The sequence below is a fragment of the Mustela nivalis genome (genome assembly GCF_964662115.1).
Source record: "Mustela nivalis genome assembly, chromosome: 12".
Classification (NCBI taxonomy): Eukaryota; Metazoa; Chordata; class Mammalia; order Carnivora; family Mustelidae; genus Mustela; species Mustela nivalis.
Window position 1 is genome coordinate 2,864,092 of NC_139031.1, and position 9,262 is coordinate 2,873,353.

Consider the following 9,262-nt stretch of genomic DNA (forward strand, 5'->3'; position numbering starts at 1 on the left):
ACACACTTGCCACCAAGGACATCTTAGGAGGGTTGAATTTGCAAAGCACTCCTGGCAGAGAATGTGACTTACAAATGAGCATAACTGCTGTGCTAAAACCAAATTAAGACACAAAAAGGTGCCCAATCTTACTTGCAGATCAGGAAATGTTGTAGTTTACTTTTTAAAAATTGTTTTCATTTTGCTAATTTGATGGGAGAAAAATAGCATAACATCCCAAATTGGTGAGCGTGTAAGGAAATGAGTTATCCTACCCATTGCTGATAGTAATGAAAATTGTTGGTGGAAATGTAATTTTGAAAGGAAATAATCCCCAACAGAGAAGGAAGAGCTATTAAAATTAACAATGTGCATATTCTGCAACCCAGCAGTCCTTCTCAAAGAATCAAAGTTCAATTTTATGGAAATGAAAGTGCCAGTATTTTTATATTTTTATTATTGTATTACATTAGTCACCATACAGTACACCATTAGTTTTTTTGTTTGTTTGTTTGTTTTTCTCTTAATAAACATATAATGTATTTTTATCCCCAGGGGTACAGGTCTGTGAATCGCCAGGTTTACACACTTCACAGCCTTCATCATAGCACACACCTTCCCCAATGTCCATAGCCTCACCCCCCTCTCCCAAACCCCCTCCCCCCAGCAACCCTCAGTTTGTTTTGTGAGATTAAGAGTCACTTATGGTTTGTCTCCCTCCCAGGAATGCATCCATTTCTTCCAGATTGTCAAATTTGTTGGCATAAAGTTGCTCATAGTATGTTCTTATAATAGTTTGTATTTCTTTGGTGTTAGTTGTGATCTCTCCTCTTTCATTCATGATTTTATTTATTTGGGTCCTTTTTCTTTTCTTTTTGATAAGTCTGGGCAGGGGGTTGTCAATCTTATTAATTCTTTCAAAGAACCAGCTCCTAGTTTCGTTGATTTGTTCTATTTTTTTTTTTTTTTTTTTTTTTAGTTTCTATTTCATTGATTTCTGCTCTGATCTTTATGATTTCTCTTCTCCTGCTGGGTTTAGGGTTTCTTTCTTGTTCTTTCTCCAGCTCCTTTAGGTGTAGGGTTAGGTTGTGTACCTGAGACCTTTCTTGTTTCTTGAGAAAGGCTTGCACTGCTATATATTTTCCTCTCAGGACTGCCTTTGTTGTGTCCCACAGATTTTGAACCATTGTATTTTCATTATCATTTGTTTCCATGATTTTTTTCAATTCTTCTTTAATTTCCCGGTTGACCCATTCATTCTTTAGAAGGATGCTGCTTAGTCTCCATGTATTTGGGTTCTTTCCAAACTTCCTCTTGTGGTTGAGTTCTAGTTTCAGAGCATTTGGTCTGCAAATATGCAGGGAATGATCCCAATCTTTTGATACCGGTTGAGTCCTGATTTAGGACCGAGGATGTGATCTATTCTGGAGAATGTTCCATGTGCACTAGAGAAGAATGTGTATTCTGTTGCTTTGGGATGAAATGTTCTGAATATATTTGTGATGTCCATCTGGTCCAGTGTGTCGTTTAAGGCCTCTATTTCCTTGCTGATCTTTTGCTTGGATGATCTGTCCATTTCAGTGAGGGGAGTGTTAAAGTCCCCTACTATTATTGTATTATTGTTTATGTGTTTCTTTGATTTTGTTATTAATTGGTTTATATAGTTGGCTGCTCCCACGTTGGGGGCATAGATATTTAAAATTGTTAGATCTTCTTGTTGGACAGACCCTTTGAGTATGATATAGTGTCCTTCCTCATCTCTTATTATAGTCTTTGGCTTAAAGTCTAATTGATCTGATATAAGGATTGCCTCCCCTGCTTTCTTCTGATGTCCATTAGCATGGTAAATTCTGTTCCACCCCCTCACTTTAAATCTGGGGGTGTCTTCAGGCTTAAAATGAGTTTCTTGGAGGCAACATATAGATGGATTTTGTTTTTTTATCCATTCTGATACCCTGTGTCTTTTGATTGGGGCATTTAGCCCATTAACATTCAGGGTAACTATTGAGAGATATGAATTTAGTGCCATTGTATTGCCTGTAAGGTGACTGTTACTGTATATTGTCTCTGTTCCTTACTGATCTACCACTTGTAGGCTCTCTCTTTGCTTAGAGGACCCCTTTCAATATTTCCTGTAGAGCTGGTTTGGTGTTTGCAAATTCTTTCAGTTTTTGTTTGTCCTGGAAGCTTTTAATCTCTCCTTCTATTTTCAATGATAGCCTAGCTGGATATAGTATTCTTGGCTGCATGTTTTTCTCATTTAGTGCTCTGAATATATCATGCCAGTCCTTTCTGGCCTGCCCGGTCTCTGTGGATAAGTCAGCTGCCAATCTAATATTTTTACCATTGTATGTTACAGACTTCTTTTCCTGGGCTTCTTTCAGGATTTTCTCTTTGTCACTAAGACTTGTAAATTTTACTATTAGGTGACGGGGTGTGGACCTATTCTTATGGATTTTGAGGGGCGTTCTCTGAACCTCCTGAATTTTGATGCTCGTTCCCTTTGCCATATTGGGGAAATTCTCCCCAATAATTCTCTCCAGTATACCTTCTGCTCCCCTCTCTCTTTCTTCTTCCTCTGGAATCCCAATTATTCTAATGTTGTTTTCTCTTATGGTGTCACTTATTTCTCGAATTCTCCCCTCGTGGTCCAGTAGCTGTTTGTCCCTCTTTTGCTCAGCTTCTTTATTCTCTGTCATTTGGTCTTCTATATCGTTAATTCTTTCTTCTACCTCATTTATCCTAGCAGTGAGAGCCTCCATTGTTTATTACACCTCATTAATAGCTTTTTTGATTTCAACTTGGTTAGATTTTAGTTCTTTTATTTCTCCAGAAAGGGTTTTTATATCTCCCGAGAGGGTTTCTCTAATATCTTCCATGCCTTTTTTGAGCCTGGCTAGAACCTTGAGAATTGTCATTCTGAACTCTAGATCTGAATAGTACCAATGTCTGTATTGATTAGGTCCCTAGCCTTCGGTACTGCCTCTTGTTCTTTTTTTGTGGTGAATTTTTCCGCCTTGTCATTTTGTCCAGATAAGAGTATATGAAGGAGCAAGTAAAATACTAAAAGGGTGGCAACAACCCCAGGAAAATATGCTTTAACCAAATCAGGAGAGATCCCAAATCGTGAGGGGGAAGAAAGGGGATAAAAAGAGGTTCAAAAAGAAAGAAAGAAAAAAAAAGAATTAAAAAAAAAGAAAATGAATAAAGAAAAATATAAAAAAGAAAAAATATATATATTAGATAAACTAATTAAAAAACGTTAAAAAAGAAAACGGTAAAAGTTAAAAAATTATAGCAGAAGAAGAGAAAAAAAATGAAAAAGAAAAAAATTAAATTAACTGCAAGACTAAAAAAATCACAGGGAAAAAGCCATGAGTTCTGTGCTTTGCTTTCTTCTCCTCTAGAATTCTGCTGCTCTCCTTGGTATTGAAACCGCACTCCTTGGTAGGTGAACTTGGTCTCGGCTGGATTTCTTGTTGATCTTCTGAGGGAGGGGCCTGGTGTAGTGATTCTCAAGTGTCTTTGCCCCAGGTGGAATTGCACCGCCCTTACCAGGGGCCGGGGTGAGTAATCCGCTCAGGTTCGCTTTCAGGAGCTTTTGTTCCCTGAGCACTTTCCGTAGAGTTCCGGAGGACGGGAATACAAATGGCGGCCAACTGGTCTCCGGCCTGGAGGAGCCGAGAGCCCGGGCCCCACTCATCAGTGCGCCCTCAGAGAACAGCGCCCAGTTACTCCCGTCTGCCTGACCTCCAGCCGCGCTCCGAGCTCACCGAGCCTGCGACTGGTTCAAGGTCACCCCGAGCTGCGAGCTTACTGTCGGCTCTGTCTCTGTAGCCGGCTTTCCCGTTCCAATACCCGCAAGCTCTGCGACACTCAGACACCCCCGATCCTTCTGTGACCCTGCGGGACCTGAGGCCACGATAACCCTGTGTGGGCTTCGCCCCGGTTTAGCCTCTGGAGCGATATCCCTCAGCGGAACAGACTTTTAAAAGTCCTGATTTTGTGCTCCGTTGCTCCGCCACTTGCCGGGAGCCAGATCCCTCCCCCCGGGGTCTATCTTCCCGTTGCTTTGGATTCACTTCTCCGCCGGTCCTACCTTTCAGAAAGTGGTTGTTTTTCTGTTTCAGAATTCTTCTCTTCAATCTGCCTATGGATTTGCAGGTGTTTGCAATCTTTAGATAAGCTATCTCGCTGATCTCCTGCTAGCTGAAGTAGTCTCAGCCTGCTACTTCTCCGCCATCTTGACTCCCCTTTTGTCTCCCTCCCAATCATTAGTTTTTGATGCAGTGTTCCAAGATTCCTTGTTCAAGAACCACACCCAGGGCTCCATGCAATTTGTGCCCTCCTTAGTACCCACCACCAGGCCCTCCCAACCCCCCACCGCCCTCCCCTCCAAAACCCTCAGATTGTTTCTCAGAGTCAAAGCCTTTCTTGGTTCGTCTCCTTTTCTGATTCCCCCTTTCACTTTTCCCTTCCTTCTCCTAGTGTTCTCCATGTGCTATTCCTTATGCTCCATAAGTAAGTGAAACCATATGATAATTGACTCTCTCTGCTTGACTTATTTCACTCAGCACAATATCCTCCAGTCCCGTCCATGCTGATACAAAAGTTGGGTATTGATCCTTTCTGATGGAGGCATCATACTCCATAGTGTATATGGACCACATATTCCTTATCAATTCGTCTATTGAAGGGCATCTTGGTTCTTTCCACAGTTTGGCGACTGTGGCCATTGCTGCTATGAACGTTGGGGTACAGATGGCCCTTTTTTTCACTCCATCTGTATCTTTGGGGTAAATACCCAGTAGTGCAATTGCAGGATCATAGGCAAGCTCTATTTTTAATTTCTTGAGGAATCTGCACACTGTTTTCTGAAGTTGCTGCACCAACCTGCATTTCCACCAACAGTGTAAGAGGCTTCCCCTTTCTCCACATCCCCTCCAACATGCGTTGTTTCCTGTCTTGCTAATTTTGGCCATTCTAACTGGTGTAAGGTGGTATCTCAATGTGGTTTTGATTTGAATCTCACTGATGGCTAATGATGATGAACATTTTTTCATGTGTGTGTTAGCTGTTTGTGTGTCTTCACTGGAGATGTGTCTGTTCATGTCTTCTGCCCATTTTTTGACTTATCAGTTTTTTGGGTGTTGAGTTTGAGGAGTTCTTTATAGATCTTGGATACTAGCCCTTTGTCTACAGTGTCATTTGTGAATATCTTCTCCTATTCTGTGGGTTGCCTCTTTGTTTTGTTGACTGTTTCCTTCGCTGGAAAGCACCGGTTCTTAGTTGTAGTTCAAAGCTGTTTATTGCTGTGTTATATGTGGTTACAAAAAACTAGAGCTATCTGTTTAAGTGGGCATTCAGGTTTTAGTTTAATTAATTATGGTAGAACCATGATAGGAACTACATAACTTTTTTTAAGTTAGAAGCATCCATATTAACTTGGAGGCATGCCAAGACATACTCAGTGGAAATTAGTCCTACAATTACATTTTTTAAATAAATGGGGGCAGACAGATTCACAACCGTGTTTTGATTACCTGTGTAAGTAGAGAAAGTAGAAAAGACTCACTAATTTGCTGCCACAGATCGTTTTCCTTTTGCTAAGACAAAACCTCAGTTCCAGAGTGTGGTCGCCATCCCCCACCATGGACAGCTGCTAGAGGAAAAACAAATCCAGACACCGGCCCATATTGGAGGTACTGAAAGACTCCAGGCCTCTGTTGTGGCCATGGTGTACAGAGAGGAGAAGCATCAAGGAAGATTTGACAGATTCGGTGCTCCCGTCGTTGACTTTGAATCTCGAGAGAAGGGCACAAGGATGGAGGAGATGGTTGTCTCTTATTTATCCCAGTGCCTGGGGACTGCCTGGATGCTAGCAGTACCTGTCCCATACTTCCCCTCGCCTCCTGGGAGCCCACTTCATGCCTGTCCATTTTTATGCTTGCCCCTCCAGTCTTGCATTTTATGTCTGGATTCTCCTGCAGCAGCGTTTGAAATCCCCATGGCCCACAACCTTTTCTAATTCACACGCCAGTTCCGCTGTGAGCTGCTTCTGCGGTGGCTCAGGGATCCGGGCTAAGAGAAAGGTTGGACTTTATTAAGTGGCAATGTTTAAAAGCACAAGCTAATTTTAAACAAATTTTTAAAAGATTTTATTTATTTATTTCACACACACAGAGAACACAAGCAGGGGGAGCGGCAGGCAGAGGGAGAGGGAGAAGCAGGCTCCCCACTGAGCAGGGAGCCCAATGTAGGACTCGATCCCAGGACCCTGGGATCATGACCTGAGTCCAAGGCAGACACTTAACTGACTCAGCCACCCAGGGGCCCCAGCACGAGCTTATTTAAAAGCTTTTAGGGGTCACCTGGTTGGTGCATTCTGTTAAGCAGACAACTCTTGATTTTGGCTCAGGTCACGATCTCAGAGTCATGAGATCCAGCTCCGAGCTGGGCTCTGAGCTCAGCATGGGGTCTGCTTGAAGATTTTCTCCCTTGCCCTCTGCTCCTCCCGACGTGTGCACTCACACTTTCTCCCTCGAATCAATCAATCAATCTTAACAACAACAACAACAACAACAAAAAGCCTTTTGGGAGACCCAATAAAGAGAGGCTGAGAGGGAGAGAAAGAGTGGTTGTTAGATGACTCACGATGTAAACAGGTGGGATAGAATCTAAGCTTTAGAGTCAGAAAGGTAGTTCTCTGTTCTAATCTGAGAAGAGGGCAGGAGTCGGCTATGCACATGAATTCTTCTTGTATTACATACCCTGGATCTAGGTTTACTCAGAGAAGCGGAGCAACCACGAGATATACAGGGAATTTATTATAGTGACTGGACCTTATTGTTTTGCAGCTGGTCCCATGGCCACAGCTGGAATTCATAACTACCTTCTGCTCTCCGTTCTGTGATTCCTTTGCCCTTCGAAAGCACCTGGGCTGGTCTTGGTCGTCACAGCACCCCACTGGCTCTAACCGCAGGCCACGGGGTACTAAGTGTCCCCAGAACTCCAGGTAGATATGGAGTCATAAGGTATAAAAAGAGGGATAGACAATCCAGCTGGAAAGCAGCAGTGGGTGTCCCTATATCACTATGGGATGGAATAAGAGGAAATCAGTTCTGAGAACCTGGTGGTAACAGAAGCCCATCAAGGACATGAAGAGGCAGTATGAATAAGCAAGCTTTTTTTTTTTTTCCTTTTTGCCAGTAAGAATGGGTATCTGAACAAATGTTTGATTATTATGAACACAATTATTATTGCAACATACAAGGTGAAAAGAGTCCTGTTCCTCCTGGGTGGAACCTTCCTCTGGCACGTTTTACCTTACCAACCCCAACTTCTCCAAGCCTCTCGTCTGAGCACTACAGAAATGCAGAAGAAGCATGACACCGAGTCAAGCAAGACAGAAGAGAGGATCAGTGAGCACCAAGGAAGAAAACCGAGGAGAGAGTACAGAGGAGGGAGGAAAGGAAAATCCTGACGTGTCCCACCCTCAAATCCTGGCAAAGCCTCTCATTTTTATTTGAATTTTTGGATCTTCATTCAGCATCACGAAGACTGGAATTAATACTTTTATATCTGAGGGGCACGTGGGTAGCTCAGTCGTTGAGCGTCTGCCTTCAGCTCAGGTCATGATCCCGGAGTCTGGGATTCAGCCCTGCATTGAGCTCCCTGCTCCACGGGGCTCCTGCTTCTCCCTCTCTGAATCCCCCTGCTTTTGTTCCCTCTCTCGCTGTGTCTCTCTCTGTCAAATAAATAAACAAATCTTAAAAAAAATACTTTTATATCTGAAAGTATCTGATTCAGGATATAAGCAACCGTTCCTAGCATGGGTTCTGAGGAGGGACTGTCTGGAAGAACACTTCGGGGCAAACGGGCAACATCAATGGATTGAGCTTCAAGAGCGCTGATCTCTGATGAACCTTCCTGTAAGTACCACCGCTAAAAAAGGTGTAAACGAAGCTTCTTTCTCTGATTCTAATGAGCACGTAGATAAATGGAATGAAATACATAAGTCACAAAGCTTAGATATAAAAATCCAGTGTTTATGATGTTATGATGAAACATCATGTCCTCCAATATGTTGAAAATTTTCTATAGCAATGGAATGTGGAACTCAACACCATTTTTTATACTTTTGTGATTGTTCTCAGAGCTCCTACAGATAGGCAAATAGATTAAGTAAATTCTCTCATTTAGAACATGGTAGAATTATCCAAGATTCTACTAAGTCAGTTGATCATTGAGCTGCTTGCCTGGGTAGAGTTCTTCAAGGTTGCTCTCTGCTTGTCATGAGTTTGCTTTCTTTTCTCTCTATGGGTATGGAGCAATATGGCAACAAGATGAGTACAGATACCCCCAATACCTACCCCAGTGAGTTTTCTTAGGAAATAGCAGAAAGTCAGTGCCACACCGTTGAAGTACACCAGCTATTTCCATCCTTCGACTTTCCTTCTGATTCGTCCTGTAGCCTCCATACTCCCAGCTGGTAAGATACTTCCTGAGGGCTCTGTCTTTGAAGGAGTAGTTTGTGCTTAGTGGAAGATGAACTCATTTTTTTTTTTTTTTTAGAGTGAGACACAAAAAGAGAGGGAGAGAGAGAATGAGCGGAGGGGAGGGGCAGAGGGAGAGAGAGAGAGAAGCAGACTAGTACAGAATACAGAGCCCAATGAGGGGCTCGATCTCACAACCCTGAGATCATGACCTGAGCTGAAACCAAGAGTTGGACACTTAACCGACTGAGCCACCTAGGTGCCTCAGAAGATGAACGGGTTTGTTTATTTAAGATTTTGTTTATTTATTTGACAGAGAGAGAGAGAGAGAAAGCAAGAGAGGGAACACAAGCAGGGGGAGCAGGAGAGGGAGAAGCAGGCTTCCTGCCAAGCAGGGAGCCTGAGGCGGGGCTCGATTCCGGGACCCTGGGATGACCTATGACCTGAGCTGAAGGCAGACACTTAATAACTGAGCCACTCAGGCGCCCCATGATGAACGGATTTAGGCTGAGTTAAGTGTTCTTTTTAAATCCTACTCAGGAAACAGAGGACAGTAACAGAACTTTGATGTAATTGGGTTTTTATTTTTTATTTTATTTTAAAAGATTTTTTTTATTTATTTGACAGAGAGCTCACAAGTAAGCAGAGAGGCAGGCAGAGAGAGAGGGGGAGGGAAGCAGGCTCCCCGCTGAGCAGAGAGCCCCATGTGGGGCTTGATCCCAGGATCCTGAGATCATGACCTGAGCTGAAGGCAGAGGCTTAACTCACTGAGCCACCCCGGTGCCCCA

At 43.0% G+C, this 9,262-nt stretch overlaps 1 long non-coding RNA gene across 2 annotated transcripts in view; it reads left to right on the forward strand.

Annotated features, from left to right (window-relative positions):
- Positions 1-7,726, forward strand: part of LOC309845250 — a 65,047-nt gene extending 57,321 nt beyond the window's left edge. For both annotated transcript variants that reach the window (XR_014301162.1, XR_014301163.1), the window contains one exon: positions 6,837-7,726. This is a non-coding gene — a long non-coding RNA (uncharacterized lncRNA). The remainder of the gene's footprint in view (positions 1-6,836) is intronic.
- Positions 7,727-9,262: the final 1,536 nt, after the last annotated feature.